Source organism: Emydura macquarii, unplaced genomic scaffold (genome assembly GCF_026122565.2).
Source record: "Emydura macquarii macquarii isolate MOO-44397 ecotype Brisbane River unplaced genomic scaffold, CSIRO-AGI_Emac_v2 contig_480, whole genome shotgun sequence".
NCBI classification, from domain to species: domain Eukaryota; kingdom Metazoa; phylum Chordata; order Testudines; family Chelidae; genus Emydura; species Emydura macquarii.
The window spans coordinates 5,371,332-5,386,055 of NW_027130617.1; positions in this window are offsets into that span (position 1 = coordinate 5,371,332).

Below are 14,724 nucleotides of genomic sequence, written 5' to 3' on the forward strand. Positions count from 1 at the left end.
TAATAGTGTTAATTAATCTTAAAAGATTAAGCCTGTAGGGTGATCTCTACTACCCTACAATAATTTACTTTGCTATTGAATTGCTAATAAAATATTTATAATTGAAAAAGTGCATGTGTGACTCATCAGTTATGGAAGTTTCCTTGGAGCACACTGCATACTTGACTGCAGTGTGGTTACTTTGCACAAAACCTCCATGGCTGCAGAGCCTGCAGAATGGCTGATGGAGGATCACCCCAGTACAAGGGTGATCCTTCCACGGTGTACAGGTTTGTACACAACACGCAACTTGTTGCCAGGGTAGCAAGAAAAGGGGCTCATTTGGATGCCCATATATTACTCTGATCCTGGGCTATATTTCTGGCTACTTGTGGCTGTAATAGGCTGGTGTTCATTAGAGCAGCCCTCAGGTTGCTCCAACACCGTGCATGGAGAAAGAAGTGCACAAAGCAGCATCATAATCAGCAGAGTACAAAGGAAAGGTTTAAGCCAGCTTTGAATAACAGCCCCTGATCTGCTCTGTGTAAATTTTGGATTTGACCCTGATGCTGTTTATCTCCACCACAATCTAGAATGAATAAAATGGCAATATTAAGGGGAATTAGAGGCCTTAATGAGTAAAAGTCAGAGATAAAACATGCTATAGAAAAAAGCAGTGATGAAGTTAGCTAGAAGAATATCAGCAAAAGTTCCCTTATTTATGTGGAGATTTACTAGATTGTGGGATAGTCTTCAAAAGGCAGTGGTAGAAGTCACATAATTTGATTCATTTAAAAATAGACTCCAAAATGATGAAGTTATAGGGAACAATTCTGCATTGGAAGAAGAATGGAATAGTTGGTCAGCTAGATGATCTTCATCTCTAGCTTCCATTGTTCTCTGAAAGGTACATTACATATACATTTCTTCATCAATTTTGGGCAGCCTTCCTATCTATAAAGTGCCATGTAAAATGGCAGTACTGTATTATGCTTTTTTAGAATGTCAGCGTACAAAGGACAATAATAAAAAATGGATGTTTTAATATCTGCATAAGTTTTATAGTCCTTGAAGATTTGCTAATTAGGGAAAATATATTTGTCAGTCACAAGGATGCATTTTTGTCCTCTTTGGGAGGTAAACTTTTCCATGTTAAGCAAGAGCAATTAGAAAAACAAAACTCAAACTTGGAAAGGCATGAGGAAATATGGTTCCAATTACAATGATATTAATGGAGCAAACAAGAGAGTGAGATTGCACAGACAGCTCGAGAATATAGGATGTCAGATTCTACATGATTAGTTCATTTTCCATGGCACATCAATGAAATATGTTACTTTCTTAAATACATCCCAATTGCTGACCAACAGCCTTTTATGGTACGTTTGTGGTATACAGTGGGACCTTGGTTCTTTTAATTGCCCTTTGTGGCTTTAAAATCTCCTCAAATATAAAATGTGTTTATTCTTCCACAGTTAACTAATGGCACTCGAATAATCAATGAGCATTGTCAACAGCAAATATCACATAAGGGAGTAATCTTTCTGTCAGAAGAAATTAAATCAGAAATTAAATCATTAAATTCAAATTGTATTTGAATATTAATCTACATAGGGCCTAATCCAAAGCCCAATGAAGTCAATGGGAGACTTTCTATTGATTTCAAAGACTTTAGATCAATTCAGTGATCTTGCACTATGATTTGTTCAAGATGAGACTTGAACACTGAATATAATAAACGTGAGTTGGCAAACATCTAGTGTCCTTTTAATACAAACTAGGTTGTGGCATATAGAATTATTTCCCGGATGGACAGGAAAGCGTTCAAATAACAGAAGTGTTTAGAGTGTCCCAAAAAGGATCGCTAGATTCTTTTCTACGTTGATTAACAACAGTATGTAATCACTTACGCTTAAGTCACAGGACAGACAGCATGGGAAAATCCGGTAAATGTATCCCCTCCATGGGACACTTCTATATATTGTATGAAACATCGGTACTTTAATTCCCTCCTCCCACTGACAAAATAATTTTAATTTTTTTTTTTTTTTTTTAAAAGATGGCATCAAAAATCTGAATAGATGTTTCAGTTTCCCTGTCTACAAAATGAGGATAACAATGCTTTGGGCACTACAGACGAAAAGTGCTACAACAATGCAAAGTATTTATAATTATATAATTTCTATTAAGTACCTGTGTTTAAAGTCTATATTTATCTGCATTGTTCGTTGCAACTTAGTTGTTACCAGCAGATTAAAACACAATTAAAAAGCTACTAAGTCTTTCAAAATACTGACAACACAACAGTTAGGTATGAAGCCATGTTATATATAGAGATAAACAGATGTACCGAACTGATGATTGCAGGGTCTACTGAAAAACTTGAGATTTTATAGTAAAAAATGCCAGGGAGAGGTTCTCATTTAACTCCACTTTGTATCTACGCATTACATCTCTATGTCCTTCATTCCATGGCCACATAGCAATGGGCAGTGTTACATACTCTTTGGAAAGTTATATAAACAAAGACATGTCTGTTTTGCATACATTGTGTGTCTTTAGGCAGTGTGTAGCTTGATAAGCTAATGAGATTTCTGAGCTGGATAATGGGATTCAAAGTGGCGGCATAGAATACAAATAGGGTTAGTTGCATAGTTATGGTGTTTCTTGAAGAGGTACCCAAAGTTAAAATCGCCAAGTTTGGGGTTGGGGAGGAATTAGCCTACAGGGTATTTTGGTAGGTGCAGCATCGAAGTGCGCAGACCAATTTCATACTTGCATACCAGGCTGTGCACCATCCTTCTGTAAATTATAATTATAGCAGCACTCAGAGTACATTACTGTTTTGTTCCTTTCCATTATAAATACCATTTTTAATTAGGGTGCTTAGAATCTGGTATTTTAAATTGTAAATTTACAAGATATTCAACCAGATTTTATTTCTGATCATGTTTCTTGGTTAACTATAACATAAGCTCAGTTACAGGTCCATTGGGATCAAAGTTTTTGTCTTGAGCCACTACCACTAAAAATAGCTTAATTTCATAAAGTAAAGTTTTGTAGGCACTTTGAAATAATGGGAACTACATTTTTTCCCATCAAGGGCAAAACAGCATCTTTATTACTTAGAATAAAACAGTGACTTTTGCTATGAATTTTAAACACGTCAAGTCATTTACTTTTGGAAAGTGGCTCCTGCAGAGTACTATATTATAGGATTATTTTTAATTTGCTGTGAAAGGTGTAAATGACATGCTTAACTGAAATGACATTCTGGCTCAGATGGCTTTTGATTCGCCTGTGGTAATAAAAAGGAATCACTCACCACTGATACATTAGGCATGCCATAAATGGTGCGTTACTGAACACACCTCATGCAGTCCACAACTATGGGCAGCCAAGTCACTGCCAGGAAAAAAAGATTTCATACTGACTTAATATGAAGAAATATGTAGTGCTGACTTTGCTCATGGGTATTGATGCGGACTTACATTAATGTGTTTTGCTACCTTTGACATGGACTCAAACTGAGCAAAAGTAACACTGAGTCACTATTAATTTCATCATGGTGGACACAAAGTAGCTCCAACCAGGTGAGAATCAAACCTCCCCTCCCCCCCAAAAAAGTAAGAAACAAACATCCAAAACACAAATAATGCAAGTAAATTTTAAGTAGCTCTAAAAGATATGCTGAGTATTCATCAAGCAAAGCTTAATCATTCTAACAGCACACTTTTCAACGAAGCTTATTTTCAGATAGCTGCTGTGATCTTGTGTTATGGAGAGTGTAGTATTACGTGGGTCTTCATTAAAATCTTTATCACTTTTGCCTTCTGCAAATATTTATTTGCAGTATTGCCTAACAAAGAATCCTGAGGTAAGTGAATTATTTGCAAAGGCAATGGTATAAACAAAAGTGTTGATTTTAATGATAATCACGCTACATATAAATTATAAATGTCCTTATAAAGCATGAGTTTTAGATTGAGGATCTTTGCTCTAATTTAACATACTTCCTCTCCGAGAATTAGCTGGTGACATATAACATAACCTTGTGCATTACTGCCAGAATCCTGGCAAATGAGAAGAGCTGTAAAAAACCATCTTTGAATGGATTCCATGGCTCTGGATGTACATAAACAAAATGGGGAGTATTTGGGGAGAGTAAAGGTCAAGTTTGCCCATAGTCACTCTGTGCATGTTGACTTCTTTACCCTCCACACCATCCTCAAACCATAGAAATGCTGTACTCAGATGATTTCACTTCAGACCTGAAATAAGCCCTGCATATAAAATTTTAAGGGAAAAAGGGGGACCATCCCACCCCCATTATCCTTTTGTGACGCTTGTGAACATCTTAGATCACTGGATAGCAAATCAATATTTACTGATCTAAAAATTGCAAAGGACAGCATTAACAGCATCTTAACGTTCTTGGTCCTTTACTTACTCCACGCTACTCTCATGATGTGTAACGGGACACTTGTGATGCTTCTTGTCTCTTGACATCTGTACAAATATTTGATTTACCAGCCATAGCTCATGCTTAAAAAACGGCATGACAAACCTTCTTTGGTTGCCCTTTCCACTACACCAAATAAAAGTAAATTTCAAAAACCATCAACACTCACCTAATTAGCCTTGAGCTAGGGTTTGGATGATTAAACAACTCTAACAGAGCAAGCAGTATGATCTATTACCAGAATAAGTACTATTTCTTTCAAAGAGACTCTCCATCACCTTATCTACACTATGTGCCCCCCCAAAAAAAAATTTACTATAGCAATTATACTTATTCATTTCTGCCAGAAGAGCTGATCTAATGACAAATGGTGGGAAACACTGTGGGGAAGAGGGAAGATGGCTTCTGCTACACCCCTCTACTGTGCATGCTACCATAAGACACTCCTTTTAGATGGAACAAATTTCTTCTCTACACGTAACAAGTGTAAAGCAAATTTCCCCTCAATATTCTGGCAAAGTAAAAATCCCAGTCCAATATCACTAGGTTCCAGGAATACTTTATGTGGAGCAAGAGGAGGAAGGGTAAGTGGTTGAAACAATCTGCTTCAGTATAATATCAAACTCACTGGTCTTCATCCCATGCTCATACACATCCTTTTTTTTTCCTTCAACTTTTTAAAAGCTCTGATGAAAGTCTTGGATGTAGCTATCTGTTGGTTCAGTTTTCGAGAGAAGAGACCTCTGCTCCTGAAACCACATATTTCAGAAACACTATTTCTTTCCAACAAAAAGGTAATTTTCAAGTTATGAATAATTTGATTCACATCCTGTGAGTAGGAAAAAACCCTGCAGTAATATCACATGTATAAATGAAACAGTTCCTTTCCTTCAGCTCAAACACATTCCACCAACTGTTCAAATGTGTCAGCAACATTCTTAAGTCCAAAGTATATTACTTTAAGTTTGTACAACTTTAGAGGAATATTAATAAAAGCAATTCTTCAGCTGCCTGTATCCCGATTTCGGATTCCAAGTATTAAACAAAAATCACATATTACTCCTTAAAAAAAGTAAAAATTCCAAAGTCATACCAGTTACATAGCTTTATATAAAACACTAAGGGTGAAATCTTGGTCCCACTGAAGCCAATGGAGTTTGTCATTAACTTCAGTGGGGCCATTGTTTGTTTTTCCATCCTCACAAAATTTCCAAATCAACTGCTTGAAAATCTTGACAGGAAAGGTCTCCTGTTCTAACCCCTCTCTCTCTTTCTCTCACTCACTGTGCCTGATATCTCTATGCATAATCAGAAAACATACTGAAGACTGCCTCACGGTTCACACTGCATGTGGCCAAATTGTTTACCCTTTACCTCAAGAACAATGTGTCATTAAACCAGAAAGTGTCTGTATATATACACACACTTAACACTGTACAAGTTGAATATGCATTATCAGATGAGTTTTGGCAAATGCTTTAGTGTGTTGCATATTATGGATTTTATTGGTTTTAGATGATGTGTTTTGAAGTAGTCCTGGAGCACAAACCCTGTATGCTATGCATCAGGTTGTCGGGAGAGGCTCAAAAGTGAGTACCAACCTCCATGCAGAACTCAAATTGGTTGAGTTCTATACTTAGATTTCACCAACCAAGTATCAAGTGTGAACTCCTGAAGCACTATGGAGTCACAGACCGTTCCCTTGGATATTCCAGTCTATCTTGCCCCCTAGGTAAGCTTGCCTTCATGATAAATATTCCCCCCCCCACACACACACACACAATTACAACAATATTCAGATTATTCCCAATCCCAAAGGACTGATCACATTCCAGGTCAATGGCACCTTAGATCTCACACCAAAGCCAATGCTTGCATCCAGCCCTATAATAAACTATCCAAAGATTTATTAACTAGGAAGTAAGTTATTTACAAGGTTAAAGCAGGTAAACATGCACACACAAACAAGTTACAGTATTAAGTTTCAAAATATAATAGAAGCTTCTGCAACACAAGATCTACATGTCCTTAAGAGCAAAACCAAGCTAAGCAGCTGGGATCCCTTGCTTATGCTTAGAAATTTTGCCCTCCCAAAGTCCAAGCAGCATACAGATACAATTTCTTCTTTTTTCATCCCTTCCTCCCAGAGTTCAAGATGATGGAAGGAGTTCATGTGTCCTCTTCACGGAGAGGAATGCAGTCAACGAAGTATTTGTTCTTTGAGGTTTCACAATGGCTCATTTGGCTTCAGTGGGACTTCTTGGTGGGCAGGACCTAGCACCTTCTGTAGGAAGCCAGCATTTTACATTAATTAATGCTTCGTTTCTGTCTGATGACTTGCATAATTAGAAGATTACAATGCAAACACTTATCACCTTATAACATGGGGTACAAATGTTATAAGTGAGATTATTAAATGCTTGTAGGGATGCTGCATCTATTAAAGCCCTGATCTACACTACAAACATATACTGGTAAAATTACATTGCTCAGGGGTGTGGATTATAAGAGAGATGCACTTATACCAACCAAACTCCTTGAATAGACAGCACTACATCAACTGGAGGGTTTCTCCTGTCAACATAGCTACTGCCTCTGATGACGTGGAGAAGCTGCACTTCTGTAAGTGTAGACATGCCCAAAGTCTCCCCTTAAGACCTATTTAAACACTACTAACACATAGGTAAGCCAAACTGGTTTCCAGCTATGCATTTGTCAGCATTCAGTGCTTTGGCATGAACCAGTCATGAAACTGGTCTGTCAGCATTACATTCTAATTTATTAGTTTCCAAGCTGTAAACTGCAACTTCTAGAATGTAACCTACCTGCAGCTCTCAAAACCTGTAAACCAGAATGCTAGCTATTTACACTAACAAAGTCTCTGTTTCCCAGTCCTGCTTTCCCTTACAAGAGGCTGATGCTAGTGTCTACCTTGCTGATAGCTACATTCCCTCCTCTTCTCCTTCCAATGATGAGCAAGAAGGAGTAGGGCTGCAGGCTTGTCCTTCCTCTGCAGTGCAAAAAGCTGGCAGCAGCCATGTTCATAGGCTTCAGGAGCTGCATGTGTGAACTGCATGTGTGAACTCAGAGTAGGGACAGCAGATTGGAATTTCACAAACCCAAAACCCTAGATCCACATAGTTGTTGGTTCCCCCACTTCTCCACAAAGGGTGGTGGTGGTGTAAAAGGATACTTATATGAACTCCAGTTGTAAATTTTGTGACTTCTTCCTAACCAGCATATTACTATTATAAAGCAGACTATTGTCTTGCAGAGCGTGAAATCGGACAGTTATGTACTTTCTAAGTGTACACAAAGGGAGCGAAAGTCACCTTATCAAGCAACAGGGCACAACAGCTGAACTGAATAATGACTTATTTCCATATGGGAGGTCAAGTCCAAAATGCAACCTGTTTTCATAATTTCCCCATATTTAGGAATGTTAATCTTGAACTGATTTCTTAACAAAGGGGGACTGATGCAGTACCAGAACTAAGTGGTAATGGGAAGTGTGCTAGTAAGTCAGTCAGCAAGCCTCACATTAGGTATTTCCCTCTGCTAGCATCCTTCACTTAGAGACAGGTACAGAACAGAAAGACATAGAAAAAGCATGCAGCTTCTAGGACACCGCTTTCCTGTTTCTTTGATACATCCTAAATTGTGTAGTTTGTGTGGAAGAGGATCTGGAAGGAGCTATGAAGTGGGATTGTGAGGAGGGTGGACATGCCAAGGAAAGCCCTGTGGATCTCAGCTAGGTAGGGGGCCCTCTTTTCTCCCTGTCTGTCCACTAGCACTCCCAGCATAGCAGACACAAGTGCCAATCATCATTGCCAGATTCCCGCATTGTAGAGATCCCTTTATGTTTTCCATAAAGACCTTAGGGAGGAAATTAACACTGCTTAGAGACCACAGAAACTGTCTGCAACACCACCAGCTAGCCACATGCTCCAGTATTCTGAAGTGAAGTGTGCACACTAAGAGAGTGGATGGTACCATGTATTTATCCTTTTCCCCCCATGGTTTCTGTGACATAGTGGAAAAATCAGGAATCTGAATAAAAAGACAAAAAATGCTCAGCAGGCTTGCCAGGATGTATCAAAATCATGGTAAAATTCATTGTGCTAAATCATGCTAAGTCATTGCACATCTTAGCATGACAAAGGTTTATAGCTAGGACCAGCAAAGTAACTAGGATTGAATCTCCTGTGCCAAGTGCATGTTTAAACACGTTTTCAATGTTTCATAGGTATGAAAAATCTTGCCCTCAGCATGTCAAAAGCAAGTGGCTGAGGACCCATATCTTCCACTGAAATGAAAGAAAACTGCAGATATTTAGCAACCCTCAAAAATCAGGCCAAAAGCTTATTTCAGTCAGTCAGGTTTAGATGTTTATCGTCAAAAGAAGAATCTGCAGACCACCTGACTGAAAGAGTGCGTCAGTAGCAGGACAGTTGATTCCAAGTGTAGCACAGGAATGACATAGTAGTACATATCAAAATGACATAATACATAGAAAATGTCATTTGGGGAAATAAAGGGTAATTTCATGGTGCAGTCAAACCTCTTTATTCCATGTTTTCACTGACGAAGTGGGTTGCAGCCCACGAAAGCTTATGCCCGCAGAAATTTATTAGTCTTTAAAGGTGCTACAGGACTCTTGTTTTTACTATATCACCTGCTGTCCTGAGCAAACTTTGGTCAATACTGACTAATTCTGACTGTACATTAAAGTAAGGAGTAGAGTAAGGAACTAGGAGTAGAGTAAGGAACTAACTTGCTCATCCCAAACTACAAACATTTGAATAACTGTGTTTACAAGGGGAAAATGAAGCTAAATTTGGAAACAAACAGACAAATAATTTACTTCATTGGGACTCCCATGAGTGATCCACAAGCTAGTTCACTGTTTTCAGACATCAATTTAAACCTATTAAATGTGAGCATGTGTAGTCCCTGACCCTAGAAAAAGAATAGATTTTAAAATTAAAGGCTGGGGATACTCCTATCATTAATTCTAGAACTGGATGAATACTGCAAAAAAAAAAAATGAAGCCCCTGAGAGATCATGTGATGCTGCACATCAGCTAAGCAATATCACTGAACACCTGGAAAAATCATTTAAAATCCACATTTTTTTTCCCCCTCGATCAATTGAACAAGAGAAATAACTTTCTAAACCTCTATAGAATTTTATCTAATTACTAAGAAAGACAAGCCTTCTAGATGGAATATTAAAACTCATAGCCCTGAGAGTGGAAGGTGGTCAGGAAAAAATTAATTACAAAAAATAATGGAATTTGAAAAAACAGTTCTCTGACCACCAAGATCACACAAGAAGTTACTATTTATTACAGTGGTAAAGTTGAAGAGACAGATTTCAGAACTTATATTATTATGGTCCTCTTTAGCCCAACTAATTTAAAAAAGGTAAAGAGATTTTGAAATCAATTCAACAGCAGTAGATAAGGAGTACTATCATCTGCAGCTCCTGGGAAATAAAGTCCCCTATTTAGATGGTAAACCTGGAAGTTTTGAAAATGAAAGCCACGCATACACTCCTAGCTCTCCATGAAGGAATGGAAAACTCTAATCAAATAAGTTTCTCCTCCTCTCCCCCCAAATTGATTCACAAAACTAATGAATCTACAGGTAAGAGAGAATAAATTTAAAGTTGAGTGTAGCAAACTAGCAGAACAACTGACCTGGGAAAGTGAACTAGATTTTCTTCAGCAGGTAATCATCAGTGCTTCCAAGAAACAAAAGCTTAACGTGAAGAAACAGTTGTAATTTACAACGCATTCAGTTCTCTTGTATGTCCATGTATTTTAATTACTTTGAAATAATCCCAGTTCATGCTTCCTAAAAATGTCATTTTACTAACACCAACTATTATGCCCATGATTAGAATTAGAGAAAATAAAATAACTGATGTAGAAGAAAGAGAGAGACTGTTTAAATTATACAGAAGTTCTGGATCTGCAAAGCTCAGTAAAGGACTGGAACCGAATTTGAAAGTTTTCATGAAAAAGTATTCCTGAAAACTGAAATTTAAGCATGCACTCTAATATTCATGTGGGATTGTTTGCATCCCATCCAATCAGGGTACTAAACCACATGGTATTGTTTAATCTCACAATTAAGCAACACTGCTCAAATTTTGAATACCAAGCAAAGTTTTTGAAAATATATCTAGGATTAAATTTTAATGTAGAAAAATCAAAGGAATTTTAATCTTCCTGAGGATAAGAAAAATAGCCTAAATTTGTCACAATACCCATTTGTTTTGAATTATTTACAAAGCACTAGTTAATTATTCAGCACAAATGCTATCATATTGCATAGGGCTTACGCCCCATTGCATACAGGCATCTTACATTAGACCCTTTCTTAACCAACCCACCAGACTGGAACCTACCACTAAGGATGACAACAATCAGTTTCAATGTCCAATTCCACCCTGCCAGGCAGCTAGAAAGGAATCCACCTATCACTTGAGGTCCTTCAAGAAATCTGACACCCTATTCTATAGGGTAGACTGTCCTCTCTAGACAACTCTGATGTGGCATAATTAATTCTCAGATGGGAGATCACTGCACCCCTTTCATGGTCATATACTTATTAATTTCCTCTTTCACTTTCTTCTGCACCCATTTGATAATTGATAGCTTGGCGATTCCTCATCAGACATGTCATGGAAGCATCTCCAAACAGACCAATATTACACCAGGGAAGAGGTCTGAAAACTTGCCAATATCTTTCTTTATATTAATGAAGAGACTAATCCTATTTGGTATGTGTAAGTCATTCTCCCCAGAGTGAACAGTGATCAACAATGGAGAATGGAAACAGTCTGCCACAGAGTAGAAGAAGGGGGCACGTGGTCCCATAGCATGTACTCCCTTCCCTGCCATCTCAGGAAGCCAGCCTGTTCAGGGCCCCCCAGGTTTGCTAGATGCCTTTTTTGAGTCCAGTGAATAATACTATGCCCACACATACATTGGAAGAGTAAGTTTTACCATGCATGTCTCATAAGGGAAGCACACTCTGTCTCACCTCTCCCATGTGGATGTGAGGAATGAGTTGGGACTCTGGCTATGGGTGCAATGCCTGTAGAACCTGTAGGGAGCCAATCTCATGTTTCTAGAACCTGGGACCTTAGGTGCCCTGTTAAATTCCACACTGGAATGGTCCCCTTGCATAGTTCAGGGAATGGTTCCTCATTGGTTAATAGTTTAATGAAGTTGTGACCTCCATATTTTACCATTCTCTGGAATGTGTTTCACTGCTTCTGTGTCAGCAGGTGTAGAAATGATACCCCATCCAGCATGTGAAGAAGAGAAGAAAGTCATGTATAATGGGGCATGAGGCATTACCAGAATGTTGGAGGAAGAGTTGTATCTTTGCTTTGGATACCAGTTACTGACAGCCTGAATCTTAAAATTTCAGAGTAGTCTAATTTAGCATTCAGCTGAGATAATCAGAACACACAATTTGAAAGATTTCGTTTTCAACCCAAAGATCACTTACATTTTTAGGTGCATTTATTTTTAGCTGCATTCAAACCAGGCAGAGTAAAGTGCACTCTTACGTTGACAGTTATTTGAACAAGAGCTATATTGCATATACAAACTAATTAAATGATCAACACAGAATCAAGTTTGTAATGAAATAATGAGGAACACTCAAGTAAGAAGAAAACAAGGGGCGCACAACAGTAATCACAAAATACCTTCCTTTACAGAGATGTTATTGTGTTAACGAGCACAGAGACAAGTGCCCTGCTATCCATCCTCTAGTTCAGGATTTAGGCACCTTGGTAGTGTTGGAGAAAGAATAGGCAGGTGGCTGGAAAAGGGACTAGATTGAGACAAAGAAACTTCTGGGTGGAGAATGGGACTCCCTGGGCCAGAAGATTGGATCCAGAGGGAGGAAGAAAGATGAAGTTAAGATTAGGAGCGATTGAAACTGGCTACACATGTAAATTCTGGCAATGAGCTGGTGCAGACAGATTGGAAAGGAGATGGGGACTGGCTGAACAGAGAGCCTGAGAGGGATACCAAGTTGAAGAGACTGGGAAAGAGATTGGTAGCCAGATTGAAGGAAGACTGGATCAAAATGGGGAGCCCAAAGCAGGACACTGTAATTGGCTGGCAATGAGACTGGGACAGGAACCTGGCATAGGTAGGGACTGGGGACAAGGACACAGGGCAGTTGGGTTGGTGAATGCTGCCCTGGGTAACTGGATTCTAACCCTACTTCTGCAACAGAGTTCATGTATAGTGCTGGTCAAGTCAAACATTTTCACAGATAGTAACCAGCTGTATGTTCCTCCTTTTCTGGGTACCCATCTTACATAAGAAAGGCCATAGTGGATCAGACCATTGGTCCAATCTAGCCCAGTATCCTATATTCTGACAGTGGTCGATGCCAGGTGATTCAGAGGCAATGAACAGAACATGCAATCATCAAGTGATCCATCCCATCACCCACTCCAAGCTTCTGGGAATCAGAGACTAGGAACACCCTGAGCATGGGGTTGCATCCCTGACCATCTTGGCTAATAGCCATTAACGGATCTAACCTCCATGACTGATCTTAATTCCCTTTTTAAAAATTGGTGTCACATTAGCTGTCCTCCAGTCATCTGGTACAGAAGCGGATTTAAATGATAGGCTACATTGTACAGTTTGTAGTTCTGCAATTTCATAATACAGTTCCTTCAGAACTCTTGGGTGAATACCATTTGGTCCAGGTGACTTATTTATCCCAAAACCTTCTCTATTGACACTTCAATCTGTGACAGTTCCTCACATTTGTCACCTAAAAAGAAGCTCAGGTGTGGGAATCTCCTTCACATCCTCTGCAGTAAAGATGGAAGCAAAGAATTTATTTAGATTTTCATCAATGGCCTTATCTTCCCTGAGTGCTCCTTTAGCACCTTGATCATCCAATGGACCATTGTTTGCCAGGCTTCCTACTTCTAATGTACTTTAACTGTTTTTCTGTTCGTTTTTTGCATCTTTGGTTAGTTGCTATTCAAATTATTTTTGGACCTGCCTAATTATATTTGATTTGCCAGAGTTACGCTCCTTTCTATTTTCCTCTGTAGGATTTAACTTCCAATTTTTAAAGGATTCCTCTGAGTCTCTAACCACTTTTTACTTTTTTGTTTAGCCATCATAGCACTTTTCTGGTCCTATTACTATGGCTTTTAAAATTTGGGGATATTAAATTTGAGCCTCTATTATGATGTTTTTTCAAAGTTTGTATACAGCTTGCAGACATTTCACTTTTGTGGCTGTACATTTTAATTTCTGTTTATCAAGCTTCCTTATTTTTATTCCAAATTTAGTTCCCCTTTTTGAAGTTAAATGCTGCTATGGTAGGCTTCTTTGGTATTCCTCCACTCCCAAGGATGTTAAATTTAATTATGTTATGGTCACTATTAATGAACAGTTCCTCTATATTCACCTCTTTGGCCAGATCCCGTGTGCACTTAGGACTAAATCAAGAATTGCTTCTATCCTTGTGGGTTCCAGGACTAGCTGTTCCAAGAAGCAGTCATTAATCTGATATCTAGAAATTTAATCTCTGCTTCCTGTTCTGAGGTGACATGTACCCAGTCAATATGAGGATAGTTGAAATCTCCCATTATTTTTGAGTTTTCTATTTTTATAGCCTCTCTAATCTTGCAGAGCATTTCACAATCACCATCCTGGTCAGTAGTATATCCTTACCTCTATATTCTTATTATTCAAGCATGGAATTTCTATCCCTAGAGATTCTCTGGTAGAGTTTGATTTATTTCAGATTCTTACTCTATTTGATTCTATGCTTTCTTTCACATATACAGCGACTCCCCCACCAGCACAACCTACTCTGTCATTCCTATGTATTTTGTACTCTGGTATTACCATAATCCATTGATCATCATCATTCCACCAAGATTCTGTGATGTGTATTGTATCAATATTAGCATTTAATAACAGGCACTCAAGTTCGTCCATCTTAGTATTTAGACTTCTAGCATTTGTATACAAACACATTAAGTTTGCCACTTTTTAGCTGTCTGTAATTATGTAATTGAATGGGATTCTTTCATCTGACTGTTTCTCATCAGCGCCTACCTGTACTTCCGTCCTCTCCTCATTAGGATATAGAGAATCCCCATTAATAGATCTTCCCCAAGGAATGTCTCTTTCCAAACCGTGTGCTCATCCATACCCATCAGCTTTCCCCAAGCTCTTAGTTTTAAAACTCCTCTACAACCGTTTTAATTTTAC